We start from the raw sequence: 16353 nt of genomic DNA, 5'->3' as shown, positions 1-16353 counted from the left end.
ATACGCATCGTACTAATGCATCCATGCTGTCTCGTACAGTGCGTCTTCTAGCTCCTACTTCGGTGTTGTGACCCCTTCCTGTGACCGATGATGCTCATTCTGCTCTACTCGGTTAACACAGAATACCCCCTCCTAGGACTTTAATTCGAGCAGGGGAACCGCGTACGGGCCTTCGCATACCACCGTAGCTACTTCCAGCATTCGTTGCCAGTCTTCGTCCCATTCGCTGCAGCGTGTGTTGCAATTTTGCAAGACCCTGGCTGCTATCCATGAGACCCACCTTCCTTCTGTCATTCAGAGATTCCTTAGTTCCCTGTTTCTACCCCTGGTCTCTATATTTCTCTTCCTTCGGTGAATTAGTGTCATGGACCATTCAATCTGCGGCATCTGGACCACTTCTGCTTCATGTTACTGTTCTCCTCATAGATCGGCAGGCATCCTCCTGCGGGTTAGAGCGTCCGGCTGCTGCAACGACCATCTTACCACCTTCAGGCTTGCTCCTGGTGCAGAGATAATTAACAGTGCCATAACAATGGTTAGCCGATAGTATGCGGACTTGTAGCTGGGTTGGTGGATGTTCCTTGTTGATTTATAAGCACGTTGAATTTCAAATCCCATGATTCCCGCCTTTTGCAACCCTTCCTGGAGCTTCCGGGCATAACTCATGTCATAGTTGGCTCGTACTCCGTCTCTTAATTGTCCGCCGCCCACTCCCTGTCACCATAATGTAAACATCTTGTCGTGAATAGTGACCCGAATGGTCACCTCTACTCGGGGTACCGCAGCAATGAGCATTTGACTGCGCGACCGCGTTTGTGCTGATGAGCTCAAGCTACACACCTTGCACCCCTCATCCCCAAACTGCTTTACTGTCCCGCACTCTCTTTCACCTGGTTGGAGTGGTGAGACTGTTCCGTGAATGGCAAGTCAGGTGGCCGACCCGCCGATGTAGAGCTTCAGGCGACTACCATTCACTCGACCCGGGAAAAGATCCCCATTAAGCTTGGCCAACTGGACCGCGCCCCCGTTGGTGACTTCCTTGAAAACATATGGCCCTAACCAGTGCATTCAGAGTTTTCTAGGAAATTTCTCAAATTTACTGTCATATAGGAGTACTAGATAATTTTCTTTGAAAGTGCGCACCTTAATATGTCGATCATGCCATGATTTTTCTCGTTGTTTCTGTACTTGCTGGTGGAAGCCAGCCAAGAACCGTTCTTCTTCCAATTATTCAAGCTACGCGAGTCTCTCCTCCAGAGCCTCGCGGTCTGACATACCCGTGAATTCCGCTATATGTAAGCTCGACACCGTATATTCCATAGGCATAACGGTCTCCTAGCCATAGACTAACCGAAACGACGTCTGGCCTATCAATTTCTTGCATGTGGTGTGGTACACCCATAATACAACAGGGATGTGTAAGTCCCAGTCATTTCGTCGTGCATTACAGAACTTGGTCAATGCGGTCTCCAGAATTTTGTTGAATGCTTCCACCGTCCCATTGGCTTGCAGATGGTATGGCATACTCTACTGGTGGTATATCTGGAACTCTTCAGTGAGGGTGCTGATTGTTTCATTCAAAAAATGTGGTCCTTGATTGCTCATGAAAATTTTGGGACATCCAAACCTTGCCAGAACATTTTCAAACAACAAATTCGCAGCAGTTGCAGTCGTATAATCCTTAACCGGCTGTGCTTCTGCCCACTGGGTCAAATAGTCAGTCGCGGTAATGATATAGCGCACTTCAGTTTTCCCTCGCGGCTCAATAGGTCCTACGAAGTCAATGGCCCATTTTTCTAAGGGTTGTAGTGTCATCTGTGGCTAGAGTGGCATTTCATCTCTTCGTGAAGGTTTCCCCATCCATTGATAGACATCGCAGGCGCGATAGTGTGCTTTCGAATCTTGATATAGAGTAGGCCACCATAGTCCTGCGCGAAGGATTTTCTGGGCCGTGGTGCGACCCGCGTAATGTCCGCCTGTAACCCCTCCATGTGCTTCGGCCAGGATTTGTCCCCTTTCGAACTCTGGGACATATCGCCGCAAGATCTTGTCGGTGCCCATTTTGTAAAGGTGGCCTGCAATCACAGTAAAATCCGCGGCGCGTATTACTAGTTCTTTCTTCTGTTGAATGAAGTAGCCTTGCGGCGTGACCCAATAGTTAAGAAATAGATTATATCTTCAAAGTGACCATCTGCAACTCAGATCGCATATAGCTGGGCATCTAGAAGTCCGTCTTCTATATTTGTGGGTTCTTCGCCAGTCTCGATTCGTGATAGGTGGTCTGGGCCTACATTTAAACATTCTGGTTTGACAATTACCTCAAAATCATACTCCTGGAATAACAACAACCATCGACAGATACGCCCCCCCAACTCAGGCTTGTTCACTAGGTATCTTAGTGTCGAGTGGTTAGTATACATCTTAAAGTGGCCTCCAAGCAGATAGTGGCAGAATTTTTGTAGTGCATATACCATTGCGAGCCCCTCGTGCTCAGTAGTGGAGTAATTCTTCTATTCTTTTGATAACCTACGACTTGCGAATGCAATTGGATGGTCGATTCCTTCCGCTCTTGGTTGGGTAAGTACTACACCCAACACGATACATGACGCATCGACATGCACATGAAACTTGACATCCCGTTTGGGGAAGACCAGAATAGGGGTTGATGCCATCTTTTCCTTCAGTACCTCCAAGCTCTTGTCACATTCCTCATTCCAACAGTAAGTAGCATCCTTCTTCAGCAATTGTTCCATTGGGGCCATGATCTGGGCATAGCCTTTGATGAACTTTCGATAGTAGCCCATGTGTCCCAAGGTGGCGCGTAATTGTTTGACACTTCGCGGTGCTTGCAGGTTGAGTATGATGGCGATCTTGGCTGGATCCACCATCAAGCTGTGTTGGCACACTATGTGGCCGAGCAGGTTTTCGAATGGGACCAGGAAGGTACACTTCTTCAAATTGAGCACAATCTGATGTCGGCAGCAAGTATCCAGCATCAATCGTAAGCTCGCCACATGATTCTTAACCAATCCAAACACTGTTCAATCATCTAGATAGACTTCTAAGAACTTGTGGATAAATTCTTTAAATGCCGCAACGACTATTTGTGAAAATGTGGCCGACGTGTTTTTTAGTTCGAATGGCATCATTGTGTACTGAAAGCGGCCCCATTCAGTGGCGACCGTTGTATTACTCCTGTCCTCCGGTGCGATCTTGATCTGATGGTATCCTGAGAACCCATCTGTGAAGGAGTAGGCTTCCTGCTCGCCCACATTTTCCAGTACCTCATCTATGAATGGTGTAGGAAATGGATCGTTGACATAGGCATCATTCAAATTTCTAAGGTCCACACAGATGCGAATCTCTCCCTTTTGTCTCTTCTCTTGTACAACCATCGGGCTTACCTAGTCAGATTCCCCAACTGGTTCAATGATCCTGGCCGCCAACATCTTGTCCAGTTCTTTGCAGACCTTTGCTTTATATTTTGGGTTCAATTGGTAGGGTCGCTATTTTACCAGCTTCGTGCCTGGTTTCAATGTTATCTTCATCATACTTAAGTCTCCTAGGATCCATTTTAGCTTCATCATTTTGGTCGGAAACAAATCTTGATATTCCCTCAGTAACTCAACAACCTTCTCCACGGTAGCGTCATCCCAGTAGTCCCCAAGCGTCGCATACTTTGGTTCATCCTCGGTCCCGATATTTACTTGTTTGGTTCTTAATGGTGCTGTGATGTCTGGGTCCTCGATTTTGGGTCCGCGCACCTCCCGGCTACCCTTAGATTCCGGGATGTTCACGTTCCACGGATCATCCTCATCATCTTCTATTTGGACATTATAGCATTCGAGGGCCTGGGTCAGCTGCCGCGACCAGTCGGGCTGCACAGGTTCCTCTTGCTCCAACAGTGTTTTGAATATGGCGGCTTTCACCATCTGTAGAGCTTCGTCCACTGGTTCCCATTGATCTTCAAATAGGAAGGTCGAAAAGAATTCTGTGTGCAAGATATCCCATTTGCCTGTGTTGTGTCGAAGCTCTACCTCCGTATACTAGTTCCTGGGAATGACGTCCAATGTGTGATAAAATAAGTGCACCCATTCCGGCTGAGGTTCCTCTCCGTGGGCCTTGCACCATTTGGTAAGATGCATGTGCGGATCATCTCGCCCAGTGTACTTTTCCGCTATGCGCAGCTCCGACTTCCCGAATCTAATCTTCATGATGCGTCTACTGGAGCACCAATCCTCGAACATTCCTTCATGTGTTCCCCACCATCGCGCCAGTGTTGCCCGCAGTGCCCATTTCATCGCTTCAAACCGTTTGTGCTCTGGGATTGCGATCTCAAATGCAGTTAGGAATTCATCTACCATTGTCAACCCATCATATTTTCACAATTCGTGATCTTGGGCCCTTACACAATACAATGGTTTAGTTAATGAGCTGTGCCATTGCTTGGCTTCTAAGTCCCATGTGCATGATTCTGCATTACCCTGTGATAGCCTTGCATCCTCTGTTGTCTCCATCCATCCTCACGCTTGGGCAAATATTCAGTAGCTATAAGCAGTTACTGTGAGCAATTTGATCATGAGATGACTGAGTGTCCTACACTAATAGCATAGATTCGCAAAAAAAGGGCTTACAGAACCATTTGTTGGCTCACTTAGGCCTAACCCAGGTTCGGAAGAATTATTTAGCCAAACAAATCCCGCAGCTACCAGCCCTTTCGGCAATAGTTCGCGAAGCGCGGACTGAGGTCTCACCCAAAGTAGTAGGGGAGGGTGCTGGAAGCAGGTTTCCGCACCCTTGGGATGTCTAAGTGTGGTCTTTGGAGGATTCACACACTGTTCCCCAGCTTCGCGCTAATTTTGCGCAAGTCTGAGCACAAAACTTCCTTTATTACTTACTTACTGCGCAGTTTATGTATTTGATTTACTTATTATAGTATTTAAGCAAACATTTATCAGAGGTAACCCATTCGCATAAAATAAACACCAATTCATACATTCATAATAGAACCAGATGCATATAGAATAAACTGTGAAAGTAAAAGCCAGATCATGATAATTCAAATTTAACACAGAATTCTGGAAACACTTATCTTTATTAACTTTCTTCACCAATACATCCAACCTGCCCTGCGCACTCAGCTGCAGGGGTCTGCACACACAACTCCTGACTCTTCTAGGCCTCTTCACACATAGCTGCAGAACCTCTTCCTACTACCCGACCCTTCAACTTGGACTTACAGACACTTTCTTCTTCCTCAGATACCCATTACATAATAGATTCCAACAAAAACCCACAAAAGCTGTCTTCCCCCCATAGAGCCTCGCTCTATTTATGCCTATCTATGGTTCGCAGACCGACTTCCTATCTAATTATTTCATATTATTTTTTGGGCGGACAACCCTTTGGCTCGATCTTTTACCCTTCACGCTCCGCATATTTCGGAGTTCTACAATATTTTTATTCTAATTTCCAGATTAACACACCCAAAACTATTACTGGGACCTTCGCTACACAATAACCCACTATTAAATAGTGTGTTGATTTTTGTATGTTTTTAGATTACCTTCACATGAAATAATTCAATCCTTTTTTCTTCATTTGGAGTGCTAGTGTGACCATTTGATATACTAGTGCTAGCAATGAATTATTTTCCTTTTATACCCATGGCTGTAATTTTAGTTTCATCACCCAAATCAGATCCCAAATCCTCTTGAATGATGACAAATGTCTTTTCTTTTCCTTTATTGTTTAATTTCTTAGGCCTCATCTTAGGATGAAGCTTCCAACAATTATCTTCATTGCGACCCTATTTGGAACAATGTTTACACATTGTTTTCTCTCAAATGGATGCATTTTCCTTTCCTTTGAAACCATTTTATTTTTCTTTACCCTTTAATGGATTTTTACTACCCTCTTCTGGAGTGATTTTCCTTCTTGCCTCAAGATGAGTGGCTTGCACACACACCTTATTTAGATTATTGGGATTAAAACTAAAGAAGTTATGGAATTTCCCAATCTTCTGCTAATCTCACCACAAATACCCCAAAATCTGGCATCATCCTATAGTTTTTCCCGCAAAATGCGCTAACAGAGTGACAATTTCACTAAAAACTAGGCAAAATTGTCGTACAACTTAAATGTCCGCTAAAGCCTATGTACTGAAAATTGTGGCCACGTGGGGGGCCACGTGCCCGGGGCTAAGGCCAATGGCATGCCCCTGCCGCCCGGGCCCCCAGTCCTCCTCTGTGGTGGTCGTGTGCATGCATGGTTATATAACCAAGGGCTAACCCCCATGCGGGCTAGCCCGTTCCCCAAACAACGTGCACATGTAATTTAAATAAATATTGCGGTTTATACATGTTAAGACACATGGTCATCGTGTATTGGTAACGAATTTGTATTAGTGTTGGGAGGTTGTAGGTTCGACCCCCACTACCTCCGCCTATACTATAACCAAATTTTTGGTGGCCTCCTAGGCTGCCACGTGGTGGCCTCTGGATGGGCCACGTGTCGGGCCATGGTTGGCCACCACTCCAACCAATGAAATTGTGCCAATTTCACTTAGCAATAAAATGACACTTGTCACATTGTGATTCGCCAAGGAAACCATTGACCAATTCAATGAACACATACCCTGCCCAGTTAGCACCACACCAACAGTACAGACTGTTGACTGGGCTGTCAATTTTTTTGAAAAATTCACCTGTTTGGGAAAGTGAACAAAACTCGTTTATGGAGTCATACAAAGTCCGTTTCATGTGAAATGAGTTGCATTGGATTTAGGATGACGAGCACTACGTGGTTGTACATGTTCCACACCAATCTGACAACTTTGAATTTTGAGCTGTTTTTTGAGCACCTGACCAACAATTAACACAAGATATATCTTGGTAAACCCTTTTTGGTGAAAACCCAACTAGACGGTAAGGCCACTTTGCTCTCTTTCTCTAAATCGAAAATGGTTGCAAGTAAAAAGAAGTAAGGCTTGTGGCACTTGGGCTAGTACATTGCACAAATCCTTTCTGTGTGCTCTCTCCCTATCTCTCTTGGATATTCTTCTCATCTATCGAACAAAATTCCTCCGAAAGAATGGAACCCCTTTTCCTCCTAGTGGACTAGTTATAACATAACCCAAGAGCCTACTGGTGGTTAGGTTTGACTCCTTCAACTCTTAACTAGATTTACAATTTGGAATATTCTAAAGTCTTCTTTATCATGATCAAATGGGTAGCCCATTTTCCATGAATAATGGGGGCTGAAGTAGCATCCTCTCAAATTATGGCGGCCAAAATAGGAAGATAAACTTTTGAGTGGAATAACGTTTGCGTACAAACTCTAACTGAGGTGATTCTTGCACTATTGGAAAGGTATCTATGTGTAGAATAGGGAAAAAAGGTGATATGGTAAAGTGGTAAAGTTCTACACCCCCCTCCCACAACAAAAAATAAATAAATCATTTGATGCCTCAAAATTATCATTGAAGGTATCAAACCCCAATTTTCCAAACTGGGTCTTGTCGATAAAAATGGTCATGTGAGTTTATTCCGCCACTTTTTCCACTTTGTAGGCATTGACATGGATGAAAAAAATATATATTTATCAAATTTAGATCATTCTAAGTTATAATTTATTGGTATATCTTGCTTGCGGGTTGATCCAGGTGGATATCAGTGGTCATCTACCTACTCCATTGGATCATAGCACAACTCTCGATCTTGATTTTTTTTAAAAAGTTTTTCAGAAACCTTAACTCTGAAGCCATTTTGAGTCCCTAAACGATGATTTTTTGATGTGGAAAGAACCTAGGTGATACTTGTAGGCTCTTTCTTGGGCCTTGGTTAAAATATGTAATTCTAAGCTAAACCTTTCCAATGAGATGCTGAGCAAGTAAATGGAGATTGTATGCAAAAGTTACAACCATGGGAAGATGATGTACCAATTAACCCGATTGGGGCCCACAAATATTTTGGAATTTCATCTCTTAGGGTTAATATTTTGAACATCTAGGGTTCTTTCTTTATGTTAAAACTCCATTCTCTCGATCTCTTTTGATAGCCTTTACAAATGCATATAGTTGTCATCTCTTTCTAATTAAATATAACTACCATCATTGAGCCAATCAATGTTCAACAATATTCTATATTTCATTTATTAATAAAATTTGAGTTTTCCTCACATTATTATAATACTTGCTATATTTCTTTATGTGTGTTCCTTTTATTTTCATTCATTTCATTTCATTCCTTGTTTGACCCAGATCATGGGTTGTTCTTTGTGTTATAGTGGAAACAACTAGGTTTGATTGTAGGTATCATCTAAAAAATGATTATATATATGAATTAATTACAATGGATGTTTTTATGTAAGGGAAAATAATCTAGGTCAATATTGGTGGCCACCCACCTATTCCATTAGCTCAAAGAATAGTTCTCCAACTTGGCAGTTTTTACAGTTTTTCGAGACCTAAAATTTTGGTGTCGTTTTGAGGCCCTGTCTTTAAATAATGATTTTTTGACATGGAAGGGGCCTATGTAATAGCCATAGGATTTATCCTAGACATGGTCAAAATGTGTACTTTTTAGCTAGACCTTTCCAATGGGATACCAAGCATGACAAACAAAGATAATATACAAACAGTATGACCCTAGAAAGTTGACGTACTAATAACTTCAACGGGGCCAAAAATCTTTTAGCATTTCATCTCATAGGGTTAGGTTTATGGATGTTTAGGGTTTCCTCATTGTTTCTTTATGTTAAGAAGGGTCTTTTCGCCTCATTGTAATTCTCGTTGGTGAATGTGCGTAGTTGTCACAACTCTTCTCAGAGATAAACTACCACCATTTGAGTGATTTTGTTTCATTCCACATTTTTACAATTTCAACACATTCCATTTATTAATGCGAGTCAAGTTTCACTGTATCTCTGTGTTTTTATTATAAGTTTGTGTTCCATTTCATTCCCTTCGTAAAAGTCATACTAACCTTAATTTGTTCTAAAGGTTGTTTTAGGAATGTCTTCTTGCCTTATATTGATTTGATGATATTTAGAATGAGGCTCCAACTTAGTAAATAAAATTGCTCCATGGAATTCATCTAAGTCATCAATGACAAGAATAGGAAACTTATCTTTAATTGTCACTATTTTAAGTTGTCTGTAATATGGGCACATACACCACGAACCATCCTTTTTGATAACCATCATCGCTGGTGAAGAGAAAGTTCTCTGGCTAGGTTGATTCCTACCTCTAACATCTCTTGAACGATGCACTCAAATATCACTCTTTTGTGCATGTGGATACCTATAAGACCTAATTTTAGGTGGTACACTTCTAAGTTGCAAATGAATAGTATGGTCATGATCTTGAGTGGGTGGAGGACCCTTAGGCATCTCTCCAAATTCCTTAGAATGATTTTTAATGACTTTTTGGAGATCCAATAGAGTAAAGGATATAGATGTTTGAACATATAATGAAGAAAATTGTGCAATTACACCTTGGTGTCCACTTTTTATCAAAATTTTCATGATATTAGAGTTTATCACTTTAGTAAGTTTCCCTTTGATATCTCTAAGCTCAATTTCCTTTCCTTTTGTTGATAGTGTTGGACGTCTTCCAACACTAGCGTATCTCCCTGGTATAAGGTCCCAACTAGACCTTACACCATTTGGAGTAGGAATCCCATTTGGGAATTTGAATCAGCTTCCATTTTGATGAACTTAAAGATATTATGCCTTGGAAAGGAATAACAACATAAGAGAGAATTCCTATTACTTTTGAGGCAAGAAAGAAATGTTATATTTGTGAGACATACAATTATAATGAGTATAAGTTACTTCCATAGACAAAGTAAATAAAGTGAGCCTTTAGAAGGACAATGATAACATCAATCTAATAAAGATGCACATACAAGTAAAGAATCATTAATACATTTGAAAAGTAGTTTTCAAATAACCACGATCGTGAAAAGAAAATAGGACATGCAATTTTAATTAAGATATGTACTAAATAAAATAAAGTAGTTCATTTTCCTTAAAACATGTAAACACAACCACTAAAATAAAAGTCTTACTATGCTTCCAATACATGCATGAAAATGTTGTCTCACTCTATGAGCTTCAAATGATTAAGTAGAAGTGCAAAATACAAAATTAAAATTCCATCTCACTTGTTCCAATAGTGGAACATGAAGCCACAAATTTCTTCTCAAAAGAATGATCTCTCTCACCTATGATGGCAAGAGAAGCCAAGGATAAAAGTCCCTTTGCTTGAGCTATGAGGGCTTATATGTAATAAGTGGGGTGACTCTTCACCTCCCTTGTGACTCTTGAGCTTCCATATGTCCTTTGGAATTCTTTGTGACTTTTCACATTCCACATGTGACCTTTAGGCTTCCACATGTTTTTTTACATTTTTCATTTTTAAATTACAAAATTTACGTCTAGCAAAATTGCGGCTAAAGTCCACAAAAACAAAATAAACATATTTATCTTCACATTTGGGGAAATTGTAACTTGACAACTGTGACATGAAGCTTTGTTGTAATGTATTGATAACAAGATTTATACTCTGTTTCTATGTTCTTGAATCCTTATGGTAGCTCTGGCTTGTATCTCATATTTCTCTCCAAAGTATCTAGAAATATAGTTTTGGAGCCCGCCTATATATTATTCCACAACATGGCTAATTTCATGTGTACCTTGACATGTTTGATGACATATTATAGAATGGTATCTTTGGTTACTTCAAGGTCATCTTGGGTAGTTGCATGCCTCGTAATGTCCAAAAAATCCTTCAACTCCTGTGTAATGGCATATCTATGCTTGATTTACGTGGGTGCAACTAGAGATGGTATCTTGTGCAATCAAAACAAAGCTTCCAATCCATTATGAAATAACATGTAAGCTATCATAGTGTTGGCTATGTGATTGTTTATATTTTCATAGGAGTGAAAATGTATGCTATCTAGTGCCAAGGCATTGTAAGGGACAACTAGGTAAAAATTCTTGGAAATGAATGAATAAGAGTGTGTGCAAAGGAGTGTCAGCGAATTCTAGGTTTCCCAAGGATGAAGTGTGTTAGGAGAAGTTTAGAATAGGACTTGTAGGGGCAAGCCTATGGTTGTGATAAGACATGTACAAAGTAGTTTCAGACAAAGGGAGAATTTGGTTTGGGCATAGCATTGTTTTATCAATGACTTGGTTGGGTTCCCAAGTCGCAAAAAAAGTAAAGCTATCTATGAGGGCATGATAGCTAGGGAGTGCCAAGGTGTTCCAGGGAATGCTAGGAAGTGCTAACACATGCTAGACAGTTCCAAGGAATTTTAGGTATGCTAAGACATGCCAAATCCTAAGGCATGCCAAGAAGTTCCAGGTGCTAGGGTGTGGTGCCAACACATGCTAGGGAGTGTTAGGGCCAAGTTCCATAGAAAAACAAGGGGGCACTAGTTTCAAATGTATGGAAATGAATGAATAAGAGTGTGATAGAGAGTGTTAGCAAGTATGAGGTATGCTAAGTGTCAGGGAGTGCTAGGATGTGCTAGGGAGTGCCAAAGTGATATGAAATCACTCGTGGATGATCTTAGTTAATTAATAAAGGTATTACAGACTCATGTGCTGGGTGTGCCTATGTTACTTTATGCAATGGATTGATAATATTGTGAAATACATATACACTAAAGAAGTTAGAGAAAAAAATAATAGGAAAAACATATAAACACAACAATTTTAATATGGAGTTCACCCAATGCGCCTGGGCTACGTCTCCTGGTCCAGCCTTCAGCGGTGGCCTCTCTATTATGTTTTCGAAGAAAATTTTTTGCAACAGTGAGCTCAATTTGAGTCTCACTCAATAGATATGAATCAATAGGACTGGAGTACACAGATTCTCCTTACTAAAACATGAACTCTACTGGTCAAAGTAGTATGAGCCCAATCCGAGGCTTATACATGACAGGCCTATGCTAAGAGCTCGCTTGAACCTCTCAAGCTTTCTCTAGAGTACACAGACTCTCTGACTCTCTCTGGCTCGATGTTGCCTTCAGGTTAGCTCGACTTCTTCTCTCTATTCTCTGCTCTTAGCTTCCGTGTTTAACTAACTCTCCTCTTTGTGTCCTCTGCTTCTGTCAGTTCATGGCTTTAAGGCCAGTCTGCTTTCTATCGGTTCGTTTCCGCTTCCCAACATTCTGGATCTCCTGCCTCTGTTCGTTCGAATTCCCCTGCTCTGCATCATCATCACTGTGTAACGCTTAACAGAGAGGTGGCCACCTGTTTCATATGAACTGAGTGTCAGTTCTCTTGGAAACATTTGAACGGTTGTTATTTCTGTTTGCTCCAAGAATGCCCGCGAAACACGAATCTTTTGCCAACTCATCATCCACGTTGGACTTCAAATCCCATGTAATATTTCTTTATAACCTTGTCAAATCCGGTCATTTATCAGGATGCGCCTCCACCATTGATTTGGGCTCCCCAAATCCTATGGTTGTCATCCATATCAGGTGGGTAAGTGGCATGACGTTTACCCGTCCGATGTGAGAGGTTTTCTCTCTCTTCTGCCAGACGCATGTCACTCAATGTGTGGCATCGGGCGGGACTTGGTTGAAACTGCTTAGCACCTCGAGGCCTTTCGATATCCTGCTGGTTTTATGGAATCCCTCTCTTCGGAACTGAAATAATTATTTTTCTCGCATTTCATAGTCATTTTGGATCCTAGCGCTCGGGGCTTTTCTTCATTGAGGGGGACGCCCTGCGATACACGATTAGCGCTTTAGCACTAATCACATATCAGAAACTACCCCCTTTTATTGAATTAGCATCTGGCTTTTCCAATTTGCGCCAGTGCGCGTTACCATGGGCCAACAGTCTACGCGCTCGACTGAGGGTTCTCATTGCTCCGCGCTGATCACAAATTGCAACTATCATGAGGATTCCTTTTGATAGCTTGATCTTTCTAAGACTTAAATCTTTTGGCATAACTTGAAAGAGTTTATGGAAACTTAGAGAGTGTTTAGGATCCAATTCGGATCACGGCCTTCCCACTAAAAAATCTTTTAGACCACCAAAAGTCGGTTTTCAAGCATCGACTAAGTGAGGGTATAAATATCTCACTTGTCCAATCTCTATCCATTTTTCACTGCTTGGCTTTGAACCTTTGAGTCCAATCCTGAGGTACTCAACATCTCCCTTGTGCATCGTCCTAACCTTCCTGTCTAGAACTATGTCTTCGTGCAATTCATTGAGATATTCAGGTAAGAGATCATCAATAGAAGGAAATTGACTCTGCTCTTCAGGATCTTCAATTAATGAAGGTTCAAATAGTCTCAAGCTATCTGCATTAACGACTGAGTAGATGTGCATGTTCTCACCAATTTTCTCAAGTATCTTGAAAGGTCCATACCTTATTGGCTTCATCTTCTTACCTTCACCTTGCATTCTGTCTTTGCTGATATACATGCAACCGGTCGAAAACTAGAAAGGAGAAGGGGGTCCGCTCCCTCGCCTTGAATGCGGGAGGCTAAACAGAATAGAAGCCTTTCGAATCTTAGCCAATTAGAACAACAGCTAGCCAAACTTGATCACCAACTTGAAAACTGTGCTCCATCCGATGCTTGTCATGCCTTGCCTTATACTTGGCTTGGATCTTTTCCAGTTGTTCCTGTACTGCCTGGTGAATCTCTTGGATTTGTTCGATGAACCTGGTTGCCTTGTCCACATCACTGTGTCCATAAACCACTATGTCTTTACCAAAGACAAAATCCAAAGGAGACCTTGGTGTGAAACTAAAACGGGTCTCAAAAGGAGATATTTGTGTAGAAGAATGTTTAGTATGGTTGTAAGCATGCTGCACATAACATAAATGTTCATCCCAAAGTTTGGGATGCTTGCTGCAATAGCCTCTGAGCAACTGGATCACTGTCTTGTTGACCACTTCTGTTTGGCCATCTGTTTGTGGATGAAAGGTTGTGCTCTTCTTCAGTTTGGTGTCCATCCCACAGACTCGACCAAAACTTCTCAATAAATCGGGAATCTCGATCAGATACAATGGAAGTGGGTAATCCAAAATGAACCCATACATGCTGAAAGAACAACTTTGCTATTTGTTCAGCTGTAGCCTGTTTGTTACATGGAATTAAAATACACATTTTACTGAACCCATCCACAACAACATATAAATAGTCATGACCTTTTCTAGATTTGGGCAGTCCCCCAACAAAATCCATGGAAACACTTTCCCAAGGATGAGAAGGTACTGGTAGTGGAGTGTACAAGCCTAGTTTTCTATTGCTGGGCTTGATTTTAGCACACATAGTACACCCTCTTACATATCTAGAAACCGTCTCATTCATTTTAGGCCAATAAAAAAATCTTTGCAGCTGTGAAACTTTTTTACTTACACCAAAATGACCTGATATTAGAGAAGTGTGTGCTTCTCGAATTATCTTTACTCTTTCAGTTTGTGGAATGCATAACTTTCCCAAATGATACAAGAGTCGGTCCTTAACATGATAATCCAATTCTTCTACTTGTTTGCCACGACTTAAAATTGCATATACATCTTTAAAATCTATATCTTGAGCATACTTTTCAATGTAGCTTTCATGAAATACTAAATTATGCTTAAGTGTAGTAGATGCATTGATGATTGGTCTGGACAACATATCTGCAACTTTATTGTGTATGCCCTTTTTATATCTGATGACTAAATGAAACTGCTGTAGGAAACCCATCCACCTATAGTGTCTTGATTGCTGCAACTTAGTTTGGGAGTGTAAATATTGAAGTGGTTGATGATCAGTATGTATAACTGTCTCTTTTCCCATTAAATAATGTTTCCACTTTTTCACACTCTGTACTAATGCATACAATTATTTATCATATGTGGGATAATTAACTACTGCAGAATTAAATGTCTCAGAATGATAACATATGGGTTTACTGTGCTGCATCAACACTGCTCCCATGGCATAGTCACTAGCATCTATTTCAATCTCAAATGGTATTTGAAGATCATGTAGTGCTAGCATTGGTGCTGTACTAATCTTTTCTTTCAAGGTGTCTAAGGCTTTCTGCTGTTTGCCTCCCCATTGAAACACCTTGTTCAATCTTGTCAAAGCATGTAAAGTGGCTGCAATTAAGGAAAAGTTAGCAATAAAATTTCTCCAATATTGTGCTGCCCCTAGGAAGCTTCTAACTTCAGTAGCAGATTTGGGTTTAGGCTAGTTTACAATGACTGCAACCTTAAAGGGATCTATCTTCAATTCATCACCCCCTACTATATGACCCAAATAATTCAAAGATGTTTTACCAAATTCACATTTTGAGAGTTTAACATAAAGTTTTTCTCTTTTTAAAACATCTAGAGTCTCCTTGACATGCTTTAAATGTTCTTCCCATTTTTTACTAAATATAAGAATATCATTCAAATATACAATTACAAAATCATCAGTAAACGGTCTGAGTACATCATTCATGACTCTCATGAAAGTAGCAGGAGCATTAGTTAAGCCAAAAGGCATAACCAACCACTCATACAATCCCTGCTTTGTTTTGAAAGCAGTCTTCCATGCATCTTGTTCTGCAACTCTGACTTGATGATAGCCACTATGCAAGTCAAACTTGGAAAAATAAATAGCTTCTTTCAACTGATCCAATAGATCGTCTATGCAAGGAAGGGGATAACGATTTTTGATCGTTATCTTATTCAGCGCTCGGTAATCAATGCACATTCTCCATGAGCCATCTTTCTTTCTCACCAAGACAATTGGAGACCCACATGGTGATGTGCTAGGTCTTATGAACCCTTTCTCGAGAAGCTCTTGTACCTTCTTCTTGATTTCTGCATTCTCTAAAGCAGACAACCTGTACATTTCGATGTTAAGCAATGGAGCATATTGCTGCAAATTAATATCATGTACTATTTCCTTTTGGGGTGGCAAACTTTTAGGTTCTTGGAATAGTATATCATATTCTGAAACAACTTTTTCTAAATTAGCCTGCTGTTTAGCATTACAGCTCTCAAATATTTTGGTTTTATCAGGTTTCTTTTCCTTTACAACCATCAGTAAAAATTGCTTGTATGAATTTACAATTCTTTTCATCTGCCTTGAGTTTATGAGAGTATAGTTATTTTTGAGTTTGTGAGCTCTTACAATATATTCAATTCCATCTTTAACGAGTTGATACTTGTTTTTTGCTCTATAGAAAATTGCTTTTCTATCATACAAGTAAGGACTTCCTAAAACAATTCCACATATATCCAAAGGAACTATATCTAACTCAACCTCATCTACAAATGCTGACCCAAAAGAAAACCTAAGTTTACATTGTCTAGTCACTTGTAGTTGTGCTTTATCA

The sequence above is a fragment of the Pinus tabuliformis genome, chromosome Q (assembly GCF_031772625.1).
Source record: "Pinus tabuliformis cultivar Carrire ecotype Pingquan chromosome Q, CPIR1, whole genome shotgun sequence".
NCBI classification, from domain to species: Eukaryota; Viridiplantae; Streptophyta; class Pinopsida; order Pinales; family Pinaceae; genus Pinus; species Pinus tabuliformis.
The sequence above is the reverse complement of the archived record's forward strand: the minus strand, read 5'-3'. Positions refer to the sequence as shown.